General features: G+C 45.2%; 1 pseudogene; it reads right to left on the reverse strand.

Annotated features, from left to right (window-relative positions):
* Positions 1 to 1,220: 1,220 nt before the first annotated feature.
* Positions 1,221 to 24,551, reverse strand: part of LOC135540408 (sodium- and chloride-dependent taurine transporter-like) — a 65,156-nt pseudogene continuing 41,825 nt past the window's right edge.

Raw genomic sequence — 24,551 nt, forward strand, 5'->3', positions numbered from 1 at the left:
CAGAGAGAGAGAGAGAGAGAGACTCTCCACTCAGAGACAGAGAGAGAGAGAGTCTCTCCACACAGAGTGAGAGTGAGAATGAGAGAGAGAGAGAGCAGCAAGCAAGATTTGTGACCTGTTGCCATGAGAAAAGGGCAACCAGTGAAGAACAAACACCATTGTAAATACAACCCATATTTATGCTTATTTATCTTATATTGTGTAGAGAGAGAGACAGAGAGGGAGAGAGAGGGAGAGAGAGACAGAGAGAGACAGAGAGAGAGAGAGTCTCTCCACACAGATACAGAGAGAGACAGAGAGAGAGGCAGACAGAGAGAGAGAGTCTCTCCACACAGAGAGACAGGGAGACATGAAACTCTTAAAAGGTTCAAACACATGAAACTAAAATTAAAGTTTAGAGACCTATTTGAAACCTTTATTTTGATGAAGTCAGATTGAAGTATGTTTAAATGACTTGCAACTTTTTGAACATCTGAGTTGCATAAAAGGCAAGAACAAGTAGGAACACAAGAGGAAATAGGTTATGTTTTTGTTATTACAGAGCGCAAATGCCAAATCTTTCCACAAATATATCCTCTGCCATAATAAGATATTCCTGGAGAAATCTGGCAGACACAGAATGGAAAACAAAACTAAATTCTTACTTGAAGAAATAACTGTTGTGTTTATTTTAAGAATAGACTTATCTTCCCCAGGGCTAACATAACTCTTCAGCCAGGGATCAGGGCCTGTGGACACAAAGTAGAAGTACTGATATAGGATTAGTTTAGCTTTTAACATGATAGTGAAAAAAACATTACATGGACAGAGAGTTCCTTCTCCGAGACACTGTGAATACAGGCCCAGGTCAGTGTGTGAAATCTTTTATCGTGAGGCTTCGTCTTCAGATACTGGGTCAAGAAAAACACGTGGTTATTATGTTTGCGTTTACTTTCCAATCATTGCTGGTAAATCACGGTTTGAAAGGGTATAGAAGGGAGTTTGATCAACTTTTCTCACACATTATGTGACCGTGGAAGACATTATACTGCAAATTCATCAGGCTTCTCCCACACAATAGACGATTGTAAACCAGGTAGTTTGGGTGATGGATGCTGAAATTACTAAAACCTACAGTGCATAATGATACCTGGTTTCTGATGTTCTATTTATATAAAACTATTTAAAAAATTGACCATATTATGTCCAAAAAAAGTTAACAAACCCACAATATATATATATATATTTTAAAGATGTTTATTTTTCACTTTTCCCTCACAAAGTTGTCAAATTACAAATGTCACCTATCAAAGCAAAGGACACTTACTAAAAATATGCTTTTTATCATCACTAGAAATGTAAAAACCAGTAAATAACAGCACAAAGCAATGGTATGAAGAACAGTAGTACAATAGAGGTCATATATTGCCACATCAATCAGTTTGGTCTTTATAAGGTACTTGGGAAATAAATAGGAGAGGAGCTGTTAAGGAACACATCCAAGTCCATCCAATGTTCACTACAGCGCAGGCAGCAGGATCACAGTTACAGTAGGAGAGGTGGGGCTGCTAATCTGATTGATGAAGCATGGATTCTCTAGCCTGGTCCCAGATCTGTGTTGTTTTTACTAAGCCTATGGTGAGTCAAGACCATAGGGGTCGACCAGACAGCATAAACTGATCTGGGACCAGGCTATGTGTCCATAGGTCAAGCCCATTCCAAGACAGATACAGTAAAAAATAAAAAATAAAATAAAAACATTATCTATATCTGCTATTTTCTACTATGCTCAATGTCGTGTTCAATTTCAACATAATGTGTCCCTTGCATACCTGCTGTGTTCATGAATTAGAATAATGGACTATCGTTGCATTGAATTAAATGGAAACAGATTTCATCTTCTCCGTCATTTTGAAATGACATTTTGTCTTTCTGCAGATACATATTTATGTAACATGTTATGTAAATATGTATCTGTAAAATGTATCCCAAGTTAAGATTTATTTGGTAACCGCGATCGTGTTTATTGTTCGGCCAATAACTAGCCGCGTCTTCAGTCATCGTTCGGTATGGTGAGATCGCCATGTGGCTCAATACATTCAAGTACATATTACCTCAGTTAGTAGACTAGTAGCACATTGGCTACCTGAATTATCTGCATTGTGTCCCGCCTCTTTTACACTGCTGCCGCTCTCTGTTTATCATCTATGTAAAGTCACTGTACCTACATGTACATATTACCGCAATTAGCCCAGCTAACCGGTGCCCCTGCACATTGAGTCTGTACTGGTACCCCCTGTATATAGCCTCCACATTGACTCTGTACCGGTACCCCCTGTATATAGCCTCCACATTGACTCTGTACCGGTACCCCCTGTATATAGCCTCCACATTGACTCTGTACCAGTACCCCCTGTATATAGCCTCCACATTGACTCTGTACCGGTACCCCCTGTATATAGCCTCCACATTGACTCTGTACCGGTACCCCCTGTATATAGCCTCGCTACTGTTAATTTCACTTTCATTGTACTGTTTTTTAAATTGATTTACTTGTCTATTGTTTACATAATACCTATTTTTTACTTAAAAATTGCACTGTTGGTTAAGGGCTTGTAAGTAAGGATTTCACTGTAAGGTCTAGCTAGCTAGATACCTAGCTAACTACTAGTGATTTGTTACAGGTATCTAGCTAGCTAACTACTTGCGATTTGTTACAGTTAACTAGCTAGCTAACTACCTGTTGTATTCGGCGCACGTGACAAATACACTTTTGATTTGGTAGAGCGTGGTGCTTGCAATGCTTGTGGGTTCGATTCCTACGGTGGATCAGTGCAAAGATGTATGCATTCACTTCTGTAAGTTGCTCCAAATAAGATCGTCTGCTAAATGACTTTAACGTAAGATGGTTCCCTGTAGCATCTCCGTTATAGGCCTGAAGAAATGGTGCCTCTTTAATATGAAATGTGTGAGCGCTATTTTATTTTAGCAACATTCTTTTCGACAAGAGTATGTCTCAACCTGCGTGTGACACTAAGACACAATGTTTAAATGTGTAGTACGAGCTACACAAGCCTCTTAAGTTATTTGTCTTGGACGCAGCATTGTTGTGGGGTGATAGGGGACAAGAGGCTAAACTGCCCTGGATAAGCCTGTGGTGTAGCGGCCTGAGCCCCATAGTGTGGGGGTTTGGGAGGGAGCACTGGGCCCATACACCCAACAATAGGTCCTCCTCACCTCTCCGCCATGATATGTGGATATGTGGTGGGAGTTGATTTTCCAAAATGGCCGCCATGCTACACAATGGTGGTGGATGAGGTGAGTCGCCCCCCCTTTTTGCTATGTAATGCATCTGGAAAAGCTCAATATAAATCCAATCTATTGTTATGATTTATTATATATGGATAATTATGATGTTGAATGACTAAAGTGCAAGCGCGCTGCTTTATAATGTGCCCTATAGACTCACCATGTGACACTCTCACTGCACATGAACAAAGGCTTTTTTAACAAATATTTTTTATTTATTTAGAAATAAAAAGACTTTACGTTTTTCTCAGTAAAACCCTCATTTTAAATACACATTTTTGCTTTACAGGTTATTTTAGCGCCATAGAAATAAAAAATAAAATCTTTCAAATTGTATTTTTAAAAAGGTTTCTTCTTTATGGATTAAAAACATTTCTCCTTGTACATTCTTTTTTAAAGGTATGTAATGTAATGTATACGAGGCAGGAGAGTTAAAGAAGTTTAACATTATGTTTTCTATCTGTGATAGACTTCTCCAATCTCCAGCCATGGACTGGGTGCCATTATCTTCACCATAATAATGCTTTTTCATTTTGGTTTTCGGTGAGCTTCTTTGATACGGCACCTGTAAGGCACCTAGCTAGCGAACTACTAGTGATTTGTTACAGGTACCTAGCTAGCTAACTACTAGTGATTTGTTACAGGTACCTAGCTAGCTAACTACTAGTGATTTGTTACAGGTACCTAGCTAGCTAACTACTAGTGATGTGTTACAGGTACCTAGCTAGCTAACTACTAGTGATTTGTTACAGGTACCTAGCTAGCTAACTACTAGTGATTTGTTACAGGTACCTAGCTAGCTAACTACTAGTGATTTGTTACAGGTATCTAGCTAGATAACTACTAGTGATGTGTTACAGGTATCTAGCTAGCTAACTACTAGTGATTTGTTACAGGTATCTAGCTAGCTAACTACTCGCGTTTAATTTCTGCGGGTCATAATCTCCTATACAAACTAACAGCACTATGGTAAAAGTAAAAAGGGGATACCTAGTCAGTTAAACAACTGAATGCATTCAACTGAAATGTCTTCCACATTTTACCCCTTTGAATCACAGGTAGGCCTAAGTTTGGTGGCAGCATCATTTTAGAATGTCACCTGTACGTCACAGGTCAATTCAGACTACGAGAAAGCATTGAGTCAATAGTTATAAAATGGCAGGATTACTTTCATTGCGACAATATTTGTGTATATCTTTTGATAAAGATGAATCAAATTGTGTGTGTGTGTGTGTGTGTTATGACAGAGAATGTTACTACTGCAATGAACATTGTTTCTTTGTTGATATAATGGCATAACATTTTGTGGTTTTCGTTGGCCCCTGAAATTGTAGTTTTTTTTGTCTCTCGCATTGTTTTAGAATGTTTTTTCCTCTTTTCTCCATACTTCCAAAGTAAAAAGAACAACCTATTTAAAAAAAAAAAACAGTGAAAAACATACTTATCGTTCTACAAAGTATTGCACATTACAAATTGCAGTTTTGTTGATTAACAGCAAGTTGTTAAATTATGTTTCATCCTCAGAAAGTGTGGAGACGGGCTGGTCATTTTTACATTTTACATTTTGAATACAAAAGGCAAAAAAAATGTGATAGAAAAACAAATCAAAGTAAAATAAAATAAAAACGTTTTCTAATTGAATACAACAAAATTGAAAATAAAAATATTCAATGTAATAGAATCAAGTTTCCATTCACTACATGGGATTTCCCATTCGAAGAACAATATCTTTGCATTGTGAATCATAAACGCTTCAAATCTCAACAGGCTTTTGTTTGAATGGTTTCTGCCTCTTTGAAAAGCTGTACTGATATAACATTTGAAACTAAGCTTAGTGTGAGAAGGCTGCAGGGAGTGGATATTATTAGTTAGTACATTAGTCAATTACATCAGAATTTCACTGACCGAGCCTACAGCAATGCAATGGAAAGATCTGATTGATAAGAGGTTTGCTTGCATTTGGATGGTTCCTTAATGAGCAATAGTTACTGTATGTGGAGTATAAATTAAGTTGTACTTCAATAGTTACTGTATGGGGAGTACAAATTAAGTTGTACTTCAATAGTTGCTGTATGGGGAGTATACATTAAGTTGTACTTCAATAGTTACTGTATGGGGAGTATAAATTAAGTTGTACTTCAATAGTTACTGTATGGCGAGTATACATTAAGTTGTACTTCAATAGTTACTGTATGGGGAATATACATTAATGTATCATGTCATTATGCCAGGTCCTTTAGGCTCCTATCAATCATGGAACAGACAGACTAAAAAGATGGTAAAAGCGTTATATAGTGTGCTGTTGTGCTTCTTATTGACTTGCCACTATGTCACGTCCTCTATCTATAGCCAGAAATACGACAAGAGACTTAAAAAACCCCACTAAGAATAAAGGAAAACCCAGTGCATTATTTAAGTGAACGTAATTCATCGGAGACGGTGAACACGTGTGATGTAGCTAGTGTATGCACTGGGATGGATGGATGGTACGTAGCAGTAGTGTCCACACCGATTGTAGTCTAGTCTAAAATGGAGTTGGGCTGACTGTATGTACACAGTACACCGTACAGGGAGGACAGGTCTGTACCTCCACAGCCAAGTACAGTTGCTGGCACTAAAAAGTTAGGTTGCACTGCAGTGTTATATATATACTGGCAAAACAATTGGGTCAAGATGCTCAAGTGCCTTCTAGCAATTGTTTGTCACAAAACACCGGTACAGCAGACAGGTACAGGGTTTCATTTTTGTTTTGTTTTAGTGGCCCGCAACTGTAGATGAGATGTTCTGGATCCTGAACTCAGCTTCGTAGTGGAGGTACGTTCAGGTTCCGCTGTAAATTTTACAACAAACATCAACGACAAAACACACTCGACTAATCTCACTGTATACAAGAGGCACCACCTCCACAATATTATCATACTATAGACATTAGTTAAAGCTGAGAGCAACTAGGTTGATCAAATGTTACAGCTGAAACCACGACACACATTTCGTTCTTCCGGGTTTTATACAGCCTTCCTTTTTTCTCTTTTAGAGTATCCACAAATAGAGACAGACCACTAATAATCAACAGGGGAAAATAAGTAGGTATGTCCGATTCTGTTCTTATAAGATACTGCTGCTCCATGTGACTTGGAGATCTAATTATTTATTTTTTTTACTTTTAACTTCATTCAATCATAATAACAGTAATATTCTTAACAATAGTTTAATAAAAAAAATATTAAAAACATAGACAGGAAACCCAATAATGTAACTTCCTCTGTAGAAAACGAAACAAAAAAAGAACCGTCCTAGTGCAGATACATGTAAACCTGGTCCTACAACTAGTTTAGCGATAATATAGTATAATAACATAGAAAGCGGGTATTTAAAAAAAAAAGAATCTTTCCTCTCACAGAGAGCGCTCACATCATGGTTTCTACAATAGTGTGGGTGGGCTTGATCAGGCCGTTGTTCCCGTTGGGGTCCAGCGGGAAGGCCAGCTCGCAAGCCTTGCCCTTAGAACGGTGGTCGGCTGGACGGGAGCTAGCACCTCCTAGCGGAGCCGCCACAGCCTTGATCCTCTGGAGGGAGAAAAAAAGAAAAGCTCTGTTTAACTTCACAGTAAATACCAATATACAAGTATGATTATACGACTGTAAGTGTATCTGTTATAGATGGATGGACATGAGACCTCCACAGGGGTCTAGGGGTAGGGGCCAGGGTCTAGGAGTAGGGGCCAGGGTCTAGGAGTAGGGGCCAGGGTTCTAGGATTAGGGGTCTAGGAGTAGGGGCCAGGGTCTAGGAGTAGGGGCCAGGGTTCTAGGATTAGGGGCCAGGGGTCTAGGATTAGGGGCCAGGGTCTAGGAGTAGGGGTCTAGGAGTAGGGGCCAGGGTTCTAGGAGTAGGGGTCTAGGAGTAGGGGCCAGGGTCTAGGGGGTCTAGAGGAGTAGGGGCCAGGGTTCTAGGATTAGGGGTCTAGGAGTAGGGGCCAGGGTTCTAGGATTAGGGGCCAGGGTCTAGGGTAGGGGTCTAGGAGTAGGGGCCAGGGTCTAGGAGTAAGGGTCTAGGAGTAGGGGCCAGGGTTCTAGGATTAGGGGTCTAGGAGTAGGGGCCAGGGTCTAGGAGTAGGGGCCAGGTTCTAGGATTAGGGGTCTAGGAGTAGGGGCCAGGGTCTATGAGTAGGGGTCTAGGAGTAGGGGCCAGGGTTCTAGGGGTCTAGGAGTAGGGGCCAGGGTCTAGGGTAGGGGTCTAGGAGTAGGGGCCAGGGTCTAGGAGTAGGGGCCAGGGTTCTAGGGGGTCTAGGAGTAGGGGCCAGGGTCTAGGAGTAGGGGCCAGAGTCTAGGAGTAGGGGTCTAGTGTTAGGGGTCTAGGAGTAGGGGCCAGGGTCTAGTGTTAGGGGTCTAGGAGTAGGGGCCAGATTCTAGGGTAAGGGGTCTAGGAGTAGGGGCCAGGGTCTAGGGGTCTAGGAGTAGGGGGGGGTCTAGGAGTAGGGGCCAGGGTTCTAGGGTTAGGGGTCTAGGAGTAGGGGCCAGGGTCTAGGAGTAGGGGCCAGAGTCTAGGAGTAGGGGTCTAGTGTTAGGGGTCTAGGAGTAGGGGCCAGGGTCTAGGAGTAGGGGTCTAGGAGTAGGGGCCAGGGTTCTAGGGTAGGGGTCTAGGAGTAGGGGCCAGGGTTCTAGGGTTAGGGGTCTAGGAGTAGGGGCCAGGGTCTAGGATTAGGGGCCAGGGTCTAGGAGTAGGGGCCAGGGTCTAGGAGTCTAGGGTTAGGGTCTAGGAGTAGGGGCCAGAGTCTAGGGTTAGGGGTCTAGGAGAAGGGGCCAGAGTCTAGGGTTAGGGTCTAGGAGTAGGGGCCAGTGTTTAGGGTTAGGGGTCTAGGGTAGCCAGGGTAGGGGCCAGGGTCTAGGCTTAGGGGTCTAGGAGTAGGGGCCAGGAGTCTAGGGGCTTAGGGGTCTAGGAGTAGGGGCCAGGGTCTAGGAGTAGGGGTCTAGGGGTAGGGGTCTAGGAGTAGGGGCCAGGGTCTAGGAGTAGGGGTCTAGGAGTAGGGGCCAGGTCTAGGAGTGTAGGGGTCTAGGAGTAGGGGCCAGGGTCTAGGAGTAGGGGTCTAGTGTTAGGGGTCTAGGAGTAGGGGCCAGGGTTCTAGGGTAGGGTCTAGGAGTAGGGGCAGGGTCTAGGGGTTAGGGGTCTAGGAGTAGGGGCCAGGGTCTAGGTTTAGGGGTCTAGGAGTAGGGGCCAGGGTCTAGGTTTAGGGGTCTAGGGTAGGGGCCAGAGTCTAGGAGTAGGGGCCAGAGTCTAGGGAGGGTCTAGGAGAAGGGGGTCTAGGGTTAGGGGTCTAGGAGTAGGGGCCAGTGTTTAGGGTTAGGGTCTAGGAGTAGGGGCCAGGAGTCTAGGGTTAGGGGTCTAGGGGTAGGGGCCAGGGTCTAGGCTTAGGGGTCTAGGAGTAGGGGCCAGGTCTAGGGTTAGGGGTCTAGGAGTAGGGGCCAGTGTTTAGGGTTAGGGGTCTAGGAGTAGGGGGGTTAGGGGTCTAGGGTCCAGAGTCTACGGTTAGGGGTCTAGGAGTAGGGGCCAGAGTCTAGGGTTAGGGGCCAGAGTCTAGGGTAGGGGTCTAGGAGTAGGGGCCTAGGGTAGGGGTCTAGGAGTAGGGGTCTAGGAGTAGGGGCAGAGTCAGGGTCTAGGTCTAGGGTAGGGGTCTAGGAGTAGGGGCCAGAGTCTAGGGTGAGGGGTCTAGGAGTAGGGGCAGAGTCTAGGGTTAGGGGTCTAGGGGTAGGGGCCAGGTCTAGGGTGAGGGGTCTAGGGTAGGGGCCAGAGTCTAGGGGTAGGGGTCTAGGGATAGGGGACCAGGGCCAGGGTTCTAGGGGTAGGAGCTCGGGGCCAGGGTCTAGGGCTATATGGATTGGGTCTAGGAGTAGGGGGAGTCTACGGTTAGGGGTCTAGGAGTAGGGGCCAGAGTCTAGGGTTAGGGGCCAGAGTCTAGGGTGAGGGGTCTAGGAGTAGGGGCCAGAGTCTAGGGGTAGGGGTCTAGGAGTAGGGGCCAGGGTCTAGGAGTAGGGGCCAGGTTCTAGGGTGAGGGGTCTAGGAGTAGGGGCCAGAGTCTAGGGTTAGGGGTCTAGGAGTAGGGGCCAGGGTCTAGGGTTAGGGGGAGTCTAGGAGTAGGGGCCAGGGGTGGTCTAGGAGTAGGGGGCAGGGTCTAGGGAGGGGTAGGGGCCAGAGTCTAGGTTAGGGGTCTAGGAGTAGGGGCCAGTGTTTAGGGTTAGGGGTCTAGGGTAGGGGCCAGAGTCTAGGGTTAGCTGTCTAGGAGTCAGGGGGTCAGGGTTAGGGGCCAGAGTCTAGGGTGAGGGGTCTAGGAGTAGGGGCCAGAGTCTAGGGGTAGGGGTCTAGGAGAAGGGGGGTCTAGGAGTAGGGCCAGAGTCTAGGGTTAGGGGTCTAGGAGTAGGGGCCAGAGTCTAGGGTTAGGGGTCTAGGAGTAGGGGCCAGTGTTTAGGGTTAGGGGTCTAGGAGTAGGGGCCAGTGTTTAGGGTTAGGGGTCTAGGAGTAGGGGCCAGAGTCTAGTCGGGGGGTCTAGGGTTAGGGGCCAGAGTCTAGGGTGAGGGGTCTAGGAGTAGGGGCCAGAGTCTAGGGTTAGGGGTCTAGGAGAAGGGGCCAGGGTCAGGGTCTAGGGTGAGGGGTCTAGGGTAGGGGCCAGAGTCTAGGGTTAGGGGTCTAGGGTAGGGGCCAGGGTCTAGGGTTAGGGGCCAGAGTCTAGGGTGAGGGGTCTAGGAGTAGGGGCCAGAGTCTAGGGTTAGGGGTCTAGGGGTAGGGGCCAGAGGGTCTAGGGGTAGGGAGTAGGGGCCAGGGTCTAGGGTAGGGGTCTAGGAGTAGGGGCCAGGGTCTAGGGTTAGGGGTCTAGGAGTAGGGGCCAGAGTCTAGGGTAGGGGTCTAGGAGTAGGGGCCAGTGTTTAGGGTTAGGGGTCTAGGAGTAGGGGCCAGTGTTTAGGGTTAGGGGTCTAGGAGTAGGGGCCAGAGTCTAGGGTTAGCTGGGAGTCGGGGCCAGAGTCTAGGGTTAGGGGCCAGAGTCTAGGGTGAGGGGTCTAGGAGTAGGGGCCAGAATCTAGGGGTAGGGGTCTAGGAGTGGGGGCCAGGGTCTAGGGTAGGGGCCAGAGTCTAGGGTGAGGGGTCTAGGAGTAGGGGCCAGAGTCTAGGGTTAGGGGTCTAGGAGTAGGGGCTAGGGTCTAGGGTTAGGGGCCAGAGTCTAGGGTGAGGGGTCTAGGAGTAGGGGCCAGAGTCTAGGGTTAGGGGTCTAGGGGTAGGGGCCAGGTCTAGGCTTAGGGGTCTAGGGGTAGGGGCCAGGGTCTAGGGTTAGGGGCCAGAGTCTAGGTAGGGGTCTAGGAGTAGGGGCCAGAGTCTAGGGTTAGGGTGTCTAGGAGTCTAGGGGTAGGGTTAGGGGCCAGTGTTTAGGGTTAGGGGTCTAGGAGTAGGGGCCAGTGTTTAGGGTTAGGGGTCTAGGAGTAGGGGCCAGAGTCTAGGGTTAGCTGTCTAGGAGTCAGGGCCAGAGTCTAGGGTTAGGGGGGAGTCTAGGGTGAGGGGTCTAAGGGTAGGGGCCAGAGTCTAGGGGTAGGGGTCTAGGAGAAGGGGCCAGGGTCTAGGAGTAGGGGCCAGAGTCTAGGGTTAGGGGTCTAGGAGTAGGGGCCAGAGTCTAGGGTTAGGGGTCTAGGAGTAGGGGCCAGGGTCTAGGGTTAGGGGCCAGAGTCTAGGGTGAGGGGTCTAGGAGTAGGGGCCAGAGTCTAGGGTGAGGGGTAGGAGTAGGGGGGAGTCTAGGGTTAGGGGTCTAGGGTTAGGGGCCAGAGGGGGTCTAGGGTAGGGGCCAGAGTCTAGGGTGAGGGTCTAGGAGTAGGGGAGGGTTCTAGGGTTAGGGGTCTAGGGTTAGGGGCCAGAGTCTAGGGTTAGGGGGGTAGGGGCCAGTGTTTAGGGTTAGGGGTCTAGGAGTAGGGGCCAGAGTCTAGGGTTAGCTGTCTAGGGTCAGGGCCAGAGTCTAGGGTTAGGGGCCAGAGTCTAGGGTGAGGGGTCTAGGAGTAGGGGCCAGAGTCTAGGGGTAGGGGTCTTAGGAGAAGGGGCCAGGGTCTAGGAGTAGGGGCCAGAGTCTAGGTGTTTAGGGTTAGGGGTCTAGGAGTAGGGGCCAGTGTTTAGGGTTAGGGGTCTAGGAGGGGCCTAGGAGTAGGGGCCAGAGTCTAGGGTTAGCTGTCTAGGGTCGGGGCCAGAGTCTAGGGTTAGGGGCCAGAGTCTAGGGTGAGGGGTCTAGGAGTAGGGGCCAGAGTCTAGGGGTAGGGGTCTAGGAGAAGGGGCCAGGGTCTAGGAGTAGGGGCCAGAGTCTAGGGTGAGGGGTCTAGGAGTAGGGGCCAGAGTCTAGGGTTAGGGGTCTAGGAGTAGGGGCCAGGGTCTAGGGTTAGGGGCCAGAGTCTAGGGTGAGGGGTCTAGGAGTAGGGGCCAGAGTCTAGGGTTAGGGGTCTAGGGTAGGGGCCAGAGTCTAGGCTTAGGGGTCTAAATATCCAGGGTCTAGGGTTAGGGGCCAGTCTAGGGGTGGGGGTCTAGGAGTAGGGGCCAGAGTCTAGGGTTAGGGGTCTAGGAGTAGGGGCCAGAGTCTAGGGTAGGTCTGTAGGGGCCAGTGTTTAGGGTTAGGGGTCTAGGAGTAGGGGCCAGGGTCTAGGGGCCAGAGTCTAGGGTTAGCTGTTAGGAGTCGGGGCCAGAGTCTAGGGTTAGGGGCCAGAGTCTAGGGTGAGGGGTCTAGGAGTAGGGGCCAGAATCAGGGGTAGGGGTCTAGGGTCTAGGAGTAGGGGCCAGAGTCTAGGGTGAGGGGTCTAGGAGTAGGGGCCAGAGTCTAGGGTTAGGGGTCTAGGAGTAGGGGCTAGGGTCTAGGGTTAGGGGCCAGAGTCTAGGGTGAGGGGTCTAGGAGTAGGGGCCAGAGTCTAGGGTTAGGGGTCTAGGGGTAGGGGCCAGAGTCTAGGCTTAGGGGTCTAGGGGGTAGGGGCCAGGGTCTAGGGTTAGGGGCCAGAGTCTAGGGGTAGGGGTCTAGGAGTAGGGGCCAGAGTCTAGGGTTAGGGTGTCTAGGAGTAGGGGCCAGAGTCTAGGGGTAAATCCTAGGAGTAGGGGCCAGTGTTTAGGGTTAGGGGTCTAGGAGTAGGGGCCAGAGTCTAGGGTTAGCTGTCTAGGAGTAGGGACCAGAGTCTAGGGTTAGGGGGAGTCTAGGGTAAGGGTCTAGGAGTAGGGGCCAGAATAGGGGTCTAGGGGCCCAGGGGCCAGAGTCTAGGGTGAGGGGCTCGGGGCCAGAGTCTAGGGTTAGGGGTCTAGGAGTAGGGGCCAGGGTCTAGGGTTAGGGGCCAGAGTCTAGGGTGAGGGGTCTAGGAGTAGGGGCCAGAGTCTAGGGTGAGGGGTCTAGGAGTAGGGGCCGGAGTCTAGGGTTAGGGGTCTAGGGGTAGGGGCCAGAGTCTAGGGTGAGGGGTCTAGGGGTAGGGGCCAGGGTCTAGGCTTAGGGGTCAGGGGTAGGGGCCAGGGGCCAGTCTAGGGGTATGGGTCTATAGGGGCCAGAGTCTAATAGGGACCAGGGCCTAAGGGTATGGGAATAGGGGTAGGGCCAAGGGGGTAGGAGCTCGCGTCTAGGGGTTATATGGATTGAGTACTGACCTCTATGAGCGGTCCATCGGACTGGATGATCTTGATGACCACCACCATAGGAATACAGATCATAGAAGCCAGGGCCAGTGTCCAGCCCACACCGATGGACCAGTCGGGGTACTCGTAGACCTTGTTGTACGTCAAAGGTTTATATTTGACCAAGGAGAAAATGAAGCAACCCTGGAGGCAGAGACAAACCGCAATGGAAATCAGAATCACCTTTATTCTCAAAATACATTATCATTTGTCTGTATATCCTGTTGATCATCTAAATATCCTGTTTATCATCTCCTGTATTTCCTGTTTATCATATCAATAAATCCATGTAATATAGTCTACACCATCACAATAAATCCATGTAATATAGTCTACCAACACCATCACAATAAATCCATGTAATATAGCCTACACCATCACAATAAATCCATGTAATATAGCCTACACCATCACAATAAATCCATGTAATATAGCCTACAACATCACAATAAATCCATGTAATATAGTCTACACCATCACAATAAATCCATGTAATATAGTCTACCGACACCATCACAATAAATCCATGTAATTTAGTCTACACCATCAAATAAATCCATGTAATATAGCCTACACCATCACAATAAATCCATGTAATATAGTCTACACCATCACAATAAATCCATGTAATATAGTCTACACCATCACAATAAATCCATGTAATATAGCCTACACCATCACAATAAATCCATGTAATTTAGTCTACACCATCACAATAAATCCATGTAATATAGTCTACACCATCACAATAAATCCATGTAATTTAGTCTAAACCATCACGATAAATCCATGTAATAGTCTACACCATCACAATAAATCCATGTAATATAGTCTACCAACACCATCACAATAAATCCATGTAATATAGTCTACACCATCACAATAAATCCATGTAATATAGTCTACCAACACCATCACAATAAATCCATGTAATATAGTCTACCAACACCATCACAATAAATCCATGTAATATAGTCTACACCATCACAATAAATCCATGTAATATAGTCTACCTACACCATCACAATAAATCCATGTAATATAGCCTACACCATCACAATAAATCCATGTAATATAGTCTACATGTAAGGTCTACTACACCACAATAAATCCATGTAATATAGTCTACACCATCACAATAAATCCATGTAATATATCTACACCATCACAATAAATCCATGTAATATAGTCTACACCATCACAATAAATCCATGTAATATAGCCTACACCATCACAATAAATCCATGTAATATAGTCTACCTACACCATCACAATAAATCATGTAATATAGTCTACTACACCTTCACAATAAATCCATGTAATATAGTCTACACCATCTCAATAAATCCATGTAATATAGTCTACAATAAATCCATGTAATATAGTCTACACCATCACAATAAATCCATGTAATATAGTCTACACCATCACAATAAATCCATGTAATATAGCCTACACCATCACAATAAATCCATGTTATATTACACCAGCAATTTCCATGTAATATCTACACCATCACAATAAATCCATGTAATATAGTCTACACCATCACATCCATGTAATATATTCAGCATTAAACTGTAAGGTCTACATACACCTGTTGTATTCACATTTCCATGTAATATAGTCTACCTACACCTGTAATATGTATTCACAATAAATCCATGTAATAGGTCTACTACACCATTGTAATAATTCCATGTAATATAGCCTACACCTTCACAATACACCATGTTGTATTACAGCATTTCACTGTAATAGGTCTACCTACACCATCACAATAAATCCATGTAAGGTATAGCCTACACCATCACAATAAATTCCATGTAATAGGTCTACACCACACAATAAATCCATGTATATCAGCATTTCACATGTAAGGTCTACTACACCTGTTGTATTCAGTAATATAGTCTACCTACACCTGTTGTATTCACAATTTCATGTAAGGTCTACTACACCTGTTCACAGCATTCCATGTAAGGTCTACTACACCATCACAGCATTTCACTGTAATATAGTCTACACCACCTGTTGTAATCCATGTACTGTAAGTCTACTACACCTGTTGTATTCAGTAATTTCACATAGGTCTAATACACCATGTAATGTATTCAGCATCACAATAAATCCATGTAATATAGTCTACTACACCTGTTGTATTCAATTCCACTGTAAGGTCTACTACACCTGTTGTATTAAATCCATGTAAGGTCTACTACACCTGTTGTATTCAGCATAAATCACATGTAATGTCTGTACACCTGTTGTATTCAGCATTTCACTGTAAGGTCTACTACACCTGTTGTATTCAGCATTTCACTGTAAGGTCTACTACACCTGTTGTATTCAGCATTTCACTGTGAGGTCTACTACACCTGTTGTATTCAGCATTTCACTGTGAGTCTACTACACCTGTTGTATTCAGCATTTCACTGTAAGGTCTACTACACCTGTTGTATTCAGCATTTCACTGTAAGGTACTACACCTGTTGTATTCAGCATTTCACTGTGAGGTCTAAATACACCTGTTGTATTCAGCATTTCACTGTAAGGACTACTACACCAGGTATTCAGCATTTCACTGTAAGGTCTACTACACCTGTTGTATTCAGCATTTCACTGTGAGGACTACTACACCTGTTGTATTCAGCATTTCACTGTGAGGTCTACTACACCTGTTGTATTCAGTATTTCACTGTGAGGTCTACTACACCTGTTGTATTCAGCATTTCACTGTAAGGTCTAAAAACTGTTGTATTCAGCATTTCACTGTAAGGTCTAATACACCTGTTGTATTCAGCATTTCACTGTTCCTACACCTGTTGTATTCAGCATTTCCTAGACCAGTCTACTACACCTGTTGTATTCAGCATTTCCCTGTAAGGTCTACTACACCTGTTGTATTCAGCATTTCACTGACCAGTCTACTACACCTGTTGTATTCAGCATTTCACTGTAAAGTCTACTACACCTGTTGTAACCGGCATTTCACTGTAAGGTCTACTACACCTGTTGTAAAGTGGCTGTTCCACTGGATGTCAGAAGGTGAATTCACCAATTTGTAAGTCCTCTGGATAAGAGCGTCTGCTAAATGACTTAAATGTAAATGTAATACAGGGTCAGTAGTTATATACAGGGACAGTAGCTTACACAGGGACAGTAGCCATATACAGGGACAGTTAATACAGGTTCAGTAGACCTATATACAGGGACAGTAGCTATATACAGGGACAGTAGCTAACAGGGACACTAGCTATCCAGGGACAGTAACCCATATACAGGGACAGTAGCTATACACAGGGACAGTAGTTATACAGGGACAGTTAAGGGTCACTATTCCTAGGGACAGTTAACCAGGGACAGTTCCAGGGTCAGTAGCTAACCCACTGTTCCTGGGGCGGCAGGTAGCCCAGTGGTTAGAGCGTTGGATCGAAAGGTTGCTAGATTTAACCCCGAGCTGACAAGGTAAAAATCTGTTGTTCTACCCCTGAATAAGCCAGTTAACCCACTGTTCCCCGGCCAGTTAACCCACTGTTCCCAGACCAGTTAACCCACTGTTCCTCGACCAGTTAACCCACTGTTCCTCGACCAGTTAACCCACTGTTCCTCGGCCAGTTAACCCACTGTTCCTCGACCAGTTAACCCACTGTTCCTAGACCAGTTAACCCACTGTTCCTAGACCAGTTAACCCACTGTTCCTAGACCAGTTAACCCACTGTTCCTCGGCCGTCATTGAAGATAGGAATTTGTTCTTAACTGCCAAGTCAAATAAAGATAAATATAAAGGGGCAGTTCATGTTTTGACCAGTGCACATCATGTACAGTCGGGTACAGGACGTCAGTTTCAATTCACATAGACTCACCACACAAAGAAGAGGCGTGATCACAGACCAGCTCCATTTCATCCAGGGATTTGGTCTGTAGCCAATCATATCTTCAATCGCATCATAGAAATTATCAACGCCTGACGGGAGGAGAACATAGTTAAATAGGGGGGCATTTAACCTTAACCTGAATTGCTTCTGTATGTTGCTCTGGTTAAGAACATCTGTTAACTGACTAACGTGTAAAATGATATATTTAACTGACATAGAGCCTGAGGACGTTGAATGTTCACAGTTTCTATACAGACACACGGGGCATTTTGTTTCAGAGTAGACGTACCATAAACCCAGGCAACAGCAATACATTCAAAGAATGCAACCCACAAAAGGCACACACCGCTGGCTGCATAGTAGTCAAAGAGCTGAAACACATACATGCCACCCTGTGGGAGAGAGAGACAGGCAGGATTTAGTGCTTGGCTCATGTTGGAATGTAGCATGCTAAGATAGATGTACAGTCAGAGACACAGTAGAAGTCAATATACTGTAGTGTAGGGCTGGAGAGGGTGTTGGCCCCTAAGACTAGTGGTGGGAGAATACACAGGTTTGCATTCCAAGTGACACTCTGTTTCCTACGTCAATTGTTTCCAACCGGTGTGCCATGAAACTTTTCCTAATCTTGATTATGTTCTTGATGACTCACTTTTAAACATGACCTGTGGAATGCACGGAATAGCCCAACGGAACCTTGAGCCGCCCAGTGTTCCAACGGAATAGCCCAACGGAACCTTGAGCCGCCCAGTGTTCCAACGGAATAGCCCAACGGAACCTTGAGCCGCCCAGTGTTCCAACGGAATAGCCCAATGGAATCTTGAGCGGTTCAGTGTTCCAACGGAATAGCCCAACGGAACCTTGAGCCGTCCAGTGTTCCAACGGAATAGCCCAACGGAACCTTGAGCGGTTCAGTGTTCCAACGGAATAGCCCAACGGAACCTTGAGCCGTTCAGTGTTCCAACAGAATAGCCCAACAGAACCTTGAGCCGTTCAGTGTTCCAACGGAATAGCCCAACGGAACCTTGAGCCATCCAGTGTTCCAACAGAATAGCCCAACAGAACCTTGAGCCGTCCAGTGTTCCAACAGAATAGCCCAACGGAACCTTGAGCCATCCAGTGTTCCAACAGAATAGCCCAACGGAACCTTGAGCCGTTCAGTGTTCCAACAGAATAGCCCAACGGAACCTTGAGCCGTCCAGTGTTCCAACAGAATAGCCCAACAGAGCACTCCGTGAGAGGCAGCATGAGATTGTGATGTCATGGAAAAAACTTGGATGAAGCAGTAAGTCCCTGACTCCCTGGCTGTCTAGGGGGCCTGCCTGAGGGGAATCACATGCTTGTTTCTACATTGTGAGGCCGAGAGGCAGGGAGGTTTTTCAGAAAGAGTGAAGACAAAAGACAGCGATTTAAGTGTGTGAGCCAGAAGCGTCTCTAAATAGATCATACCATAGGCTACAGGGAAGCTCTTGATAGTACAGCAGCATATTTAGTGGTGCTATTATAAGGGACTGGCTGGCATGAGAAGAGAGGAAAAGAGGAAGTAGAACTGTTGTTTTGGGACTCTTGTTGCTGGGGGAATTCTGAGGTTTATTAACAATCCCCTTAATACTTTGTTCTATTCATTAGGGCAGTAGTGGTTCCTAAACTCGTACTCACTGGTTCTGACCTGAGTACCCCTGGGGACCCTTGTACCCCTGTTTGGGAAGCACTGCCTCCGGGTGTAGCTATTTACTGCACGACACATGTGGTGCTGTATATTGTATTGAAAGTTATGCCCTAATATGTCTATAGCCTGCATTGTTATGGAAGCTGATAATGGAGACAGCAGTAATAGCTGAGACCACAGTACCACATTAGGGCAAAGTAGACATAAATAACTTTAGTCAGATCGTTTTGTATTCATTAAGGGGGTGTAGGAAAGTAATTCACTAGACCTTCAGTAACACTACTACAATAATATGATATCAGTGTAAAAAGTGAAAGTACACTACTAGTAACCATGGTAAGTCTCAGAAGATATGGTATTTACCCTAGTAACCATGGTAAGTCTCAGAAGATAGTATTTACCCTAGTAACCATGGTAAGTCTCAGAAGATAGTATTTACCCTAGTAACCATGGTAAGTCTCAGAAGATAGTATTTACCCTAGTAACCATGGTAAGTCTCAGAAGATAGTATTTACCCTAGTAACCATGGTAAGTCTCAGAAGATAGTATTTACCCTAGTAACCATGGTAAGTCTCAGAAGATAGTATTTACCCTAGTAACCATGGTAAGTCTCAGAAGATAGTATTTACCCTAGTAACCATGGTAAGTCTCAGAAGATAGTATTTACCCTAGTAACCATGGTCAGAAGATAGTATTTACCCAGTAAATGGTAAGTCTCAGAAGATAGTACTTAGTAACCATGGTAAGTCTCAGAAGATAGTATTTACCCTAGTAACCATGTATTTACCCTAGTAACCATGGTAAGTCTAAGTCCCAGAATATAGTACTTACCCTAGTAACCATGGTAAGTCCCAGAAGATAGTATTTACCCTAGTAACCATTAAGTCCCAGAATATAGTAACCATGGTAAGTCCCAGAAGATAGTATTTACCCTAGTAACCATGGTAAGTCCCAGAAGATAGTACTTACCCTAGTAACCATGGTAAGTCCCAGAAGATAGCTTATGGAGCACACAATAGCTATAAAATTTCCCGACGGTAACCCAGATCCACCAAGGAAGTGATCTGTCCTTCCACTTCCACAAACTGGGGAAAGAAAGACAGAGACAAGAGATCTCATTAACACTCAGTTAACATACTATGCCGGTCAATGTCTGATAGGCTAACAGTGTTGTGATCAGGGTTGGGGGGGGGTCAAATACATTTTAATTAGGCTGTTTGAGAAAGCTTGAATCATACAGATATGTAGGATTTTAATATGAGTCAGTTTGCTACAACAGGAAAATAATCCTGCAGCTACAGGAAATGTAAATTATTACGTGGATTATAACTAATGGGCATTTTTGTAGGGGTTGATACATTATTTTGTGATCGAAAATCAAGTCCGAAATTTTAAAGTGGAAATTACAAACTTGAGAAGACTTTTTAATCCTCAAATACACTACAGGTTTTACTACATGCTAGGAAAGTTATCCTGCAACAACTGTAGCAGATCAAAGCTGTGTGCTGGAAAACCTTGGTTGTGCATAGGTGAAGTTAGGCCTTGTGGTGCTCATAGGTGAAGTTAGGCCTTGTGGTGCTCATAGGTGAAGTTAGGCCTTGTGGTGCTCATAGGTGAAGTTAGGCCTTGTGGTGCTCATAGGTGAAGTTAGGCCTTGTGGTGTTCATAGGTGAAGTTAGGCCTTGTGGTGCTCATAGGTGAAGTTAGGCCTTGTGGTGCTCATAGGTGAAGTTAGGCCTTGTGGTGCTCATAGGTGAAGTTAGGCCTTGTGGTGCTCATAGGTGAAGTTAGGCCTTGTGGTGCTCATAGGTGAAGTTAGGCCTTGTGGTGCTCATAGGTGAAGTTAGGCCTTGTGGTGCTCATAGGTGAAGTTAGGCCTTGTGGTGCTCATAGGTGAAGTTAGGCCTTGTGGTGCTCATAGGTGAAGTTAGGCCTTGTGGTGCTCATAGGTGAAGTTAGGCCTTGTGGTGCTCATAGGTGAAGTTAGGCCTTGTGGTGCTCATAGGTGAAGTTAGGCCTTGTGGTGCTCATAGGTGAAGTTAGGCCTTGTGGTGCTCATAGGTGAAGTTAGGCCTTGTGGTGCTCATAGGTGAAGTTAGGCCTTGTGGTGCTCATAGGTGAAGTTAGGCCTTGTGGTGCTCATAGGTGAAGTTAGGCCTTGTGGTGCTCATAGGTGAAGTTAGGCCTTGTGGTGCTCATAGGTGAAGTTAGGCCTTGTGGTGCTCATAGGTGAAGTTAGGCCTTGTGGTGCTCATAGGTGAAGTTAGGCCTTGTGGTGCTCATAGGTGAAGTTAGGCCTTGTGGTGCTCATAGGTGAAGTTAGGCCTTGTGGTGCTCATAGGTGTTAGGCCTTGTGGTGCTCATAGGTGAAGTTAGGCCTTGTGGTGCTCATAGGTGAAGTTAGGCCTTGTGGTGCTCATAGGTGAAGTTAGGCCTTGTGGTGCTCATAGGTGAAGTTAGGCCTTGTGGTGCTCATAGGTGAAGTTAGGCCTTGTGGTGCTCATAGGTGAAGTTAGGCCTTGTGGTGCTCATAGGTGAAGTTAGGCCTTGTGGTGCTCATAGGTGAAGTTAGGCCTTGTGGTGCTCATAGGTGAAGTTAGGCCTTGTGGTGCTCATAGGTGAAGTTAGGCCTTGTGGTGCTCATAGGTGAAGTTAGGCCTTGTGGTGCTCATAGGTGAAGTTAGGCCTTGTGGTGTTCATAGGTGAAGTTAGGCCTTGTGGTGCTCATAGGTGAAGTTAGGCCTTGTGGTGCTCGTGAATTTCCATCATTTTTTTCAGCTTCAGGCGAGCCCTAACATCTCACTTAAAACATCGCTTTGTGTTTAATGTGTTATGTATCTGGATAGTATAAATAATTGTATGTAATACAATTGCCTTCTTGTATCAAAATACTGGACCTGTGTGGCTCAGTTGGAAGAGCATTGAAACACCAAAGGTTGTGCGTTCATTTCCTGTTGTGGCCACACCATATATAAAATGTATGCAAGAATGACTGTAATTGGTTTTGGATGAAAGCATATATATTACTAAGGATTAATGACTTAGCAGAAGGTTGCATTTCACCAGCACAGAGAAATCTGATATTGTTGAGGGTGACAAACTTAAATTGTCAGTGACACAACCCTCAGCAGTTGCCAGTAAACAGTGTTGGTTTTTTGTACCTATCACTTCTTGTATCAAGTCACCCAGCTATTCTGAGAAAGCGGCTTCAAGGTCTAGATTCAATCAGATCAGGTGTTAACCGGCGATAGCAGACACCCACATTGTGGCTGTTTAGGCGGTGTCCAAGAGGGTGTTTAGGCGGTGTCCAAGAGGGTGTTTAGGCGGTGTCCAAGAGGGTGTTTAGGCGGTGTCCAAGAGGGTGTTTAGGCGGTGTCCAAGAGGGTGTTTAGGCGGTGTCCAAGAGGGTGTTTAGGCGGTGTCCAAGAGGGTGTTTAGGCGGTGTCCAAGAGGGTGTTTAGGCGGTGTCCAAGAGGGTGTTTAGGCGGTGTCCAAGCGGGTGTTTAGGCGGTGTCCAAGCGGGTGTTTAGGCGGTGTCAAGCGGGTGTTTAGGGGGCGGGTGTCGGGGCGGTGTCGGGGCGGGTGTCGGGGCGGTGTCGGGGCGGGTGTTTGGGCGGTGTCCGGAGGTTCAAATCGTGTGAGTAGCTTGCTTTGCGATCATTGTAGGCGGTGCCACACCCCACCCGACTAGAGTTAGAAATTCAGAACGAGAAAGTGTAGGCTACTATAGAAATAATTGCACTCAAATTGAAAAATGTATAAAAAAAATAATGATGATTTCTACCAGTCTAATCGAGGTAGATAACATCTCACATTCCAGTGTTCCAACTTGTAAACAAGGCTCGGGATTTCTGTTCATTCGAAGCCATTGAGCCAATGGCGATGTCCGCTTTAGGTATAATGCTGGGAGCCACTTGTGGATTTGACAGCTCTAATGAAGTTCCAACCCCGACACAGTCAAAACAAGCGTTTAGGCCATGCGGGGGTTGTTGGCTAAATATGATCTGACTGAGTAGAGACACTATGTTTTTAGCTACAACTGCTGCAGCAATGTGAATTCTTGTTAGTTTTTCTCTCCTGCTTCATATAGTGTCCTCAACTACCACCTACCTAGTACACTAGAGTCTCTAGACCAAAGCTAGTACTATAGTAGCACATTCTACTTGTGTATTGTGTTGTACAGTCGCAAATACATTCAAACCTGTCAATGTTAATCTATGGAATCCCAGACACCCATGTATAGATATGTAACAGTATCTTATGATACTTATGTACAGTGTTCTACAGTAGTCAGTACATGTGTATGCATGATAATATATGTAGCTCAGACCCCACCCATGTTAAAGCTTCACCATCTCAACAATCATGTGACTTACTGAAACGGACAACTTCCCTTTATGAGTCCATCAAATGTGTCAAGTTTCATCCTCTGTCAGTGTTCATATGACTGGTGTAAATAAACCTGCTTACTACTGTGTCATAGCAACCTGACTTGACCTATAGTCATTCAGTTCCTTGATTCATAATGAGTCTACTACTGACCTGACTGATTCAGACTCAGATTCAGATCCTTGATTCATAATGAGTCTACTACTGACCTGACTGATTCAGACTCAGATTCAGATCCTTGATTCATAATGAGTCTACTACTGACCTGACTGATTCAGACTCAGATTCAGATCCTTGATTCATAATGAGTCTACTACCGACCTGACTGATTCAGACTCAGATTCAGATCCTTGATTCATAATGAGTCTACTACTGACCTGACTGATTCAGACTCAGATTCAGATCCTTGATTCATAATGAGTCTACTACTGACCTGACTGATTCAGACTCAGATTCAGATCCTTGATTCATAATGAGTGTAAATTACTGACCTGACTGATTCAGACTCAGATTCAGATCCTTGATTCATAATGAGTCTACTACTGACCTGACTGATTCAGACTCAGATTCAGATCCTTGATTCATAATGAGTCTACTACTGACCTGACTGATTCAGACTCAGATTCAGATCCTTGATTCATAATGATTCTGATTCATAATACTACTGACCTGACTCAGACTCAGATTCAGACTCAGATTCAGATCCTTGATTCATAATGAGTCTACTACTGACCTGACTGATTCAGACTCAGATTCAGATCCTTGATTCATAATGAATATAGTACTGACCTGACTGATTCAGACTCAGATTCTGATCCTTGATTCGTAATGAGTCTACTACTGACCTGACTGATTCTGATTCTGATTCTTGATTCATAATGAGAATAGCACTGACCTGACTGTCGAGACCCAGTAGCAGAAGCATGATGAAGAAGAGAATAGCCCAGAAGGTTGGCAGCGGCATCATAGACACAGCTTTAGGATAGGCAATGAAGGCCAAGCCAGGACCTAGAGAGGAACAAGAAGAGAGAGGGGGGACGGGAAGTGGAGAAAACACAATTAGAAACCAGGGTTCTATCGTTTGATCTGGTCTGATGCCGCCATTGGTGCGTCCAAATATAGCACAGACCAAACTCGAATGTTAAGAAATAAACAAATAAAAAATCTCAAGTTGTAAAAATCTGTCTCGTCTCGTCTTATCCTTACAATCACAGACTTAAGGCCGTGTAAGTGTAATGCATTGTCAATGGCCTCTTAACTTATGGTTCCTGGTAAGACTAGGGATTCATGTTATGACAAGCACTATCGAGGAAGGTCAACGGAGTCTTCCAATAGCAGTACGATGTTCATCCAATATCAACAGCTGTAACAATAACAATTACACTAGTGGGATATATAGGCTAGTATATAACATGACTAGTATAGTATATAGTAGAATATATAGGCTAGTATATAACATAACTAGTATAGTATATAGTAGAATATATAGGCTAGTATATAACATGACTAGTATAGTATATAGTAGAATATATAGGCTAGTATATAACATGACTAGTATAGTATACTAGAATATATATAGTATATAACATGACTAGTATATATATAGGCTAGTATATAACATGACTAGTATAGTATATAGTAGAATATATAGGCTAGTATATAACATG

The sequence above is a fragment of the Oncorhynchus masou genome, chromosome 5, assembly GCF_036934945.1.
Source record: "Oncorhynchus masou masou isolate Uvic2021 chromosome 5, UVic_Omas_1.1, whole genome shotgun sequence".
In the NCBI taxonomy this organism is placed as follows: Eukaryota; Metazoa; Chordata; class Actinopteri; order Salmoniformes; family Salmonidae; genus Oncorhynchus; species Oncorhynchus masou.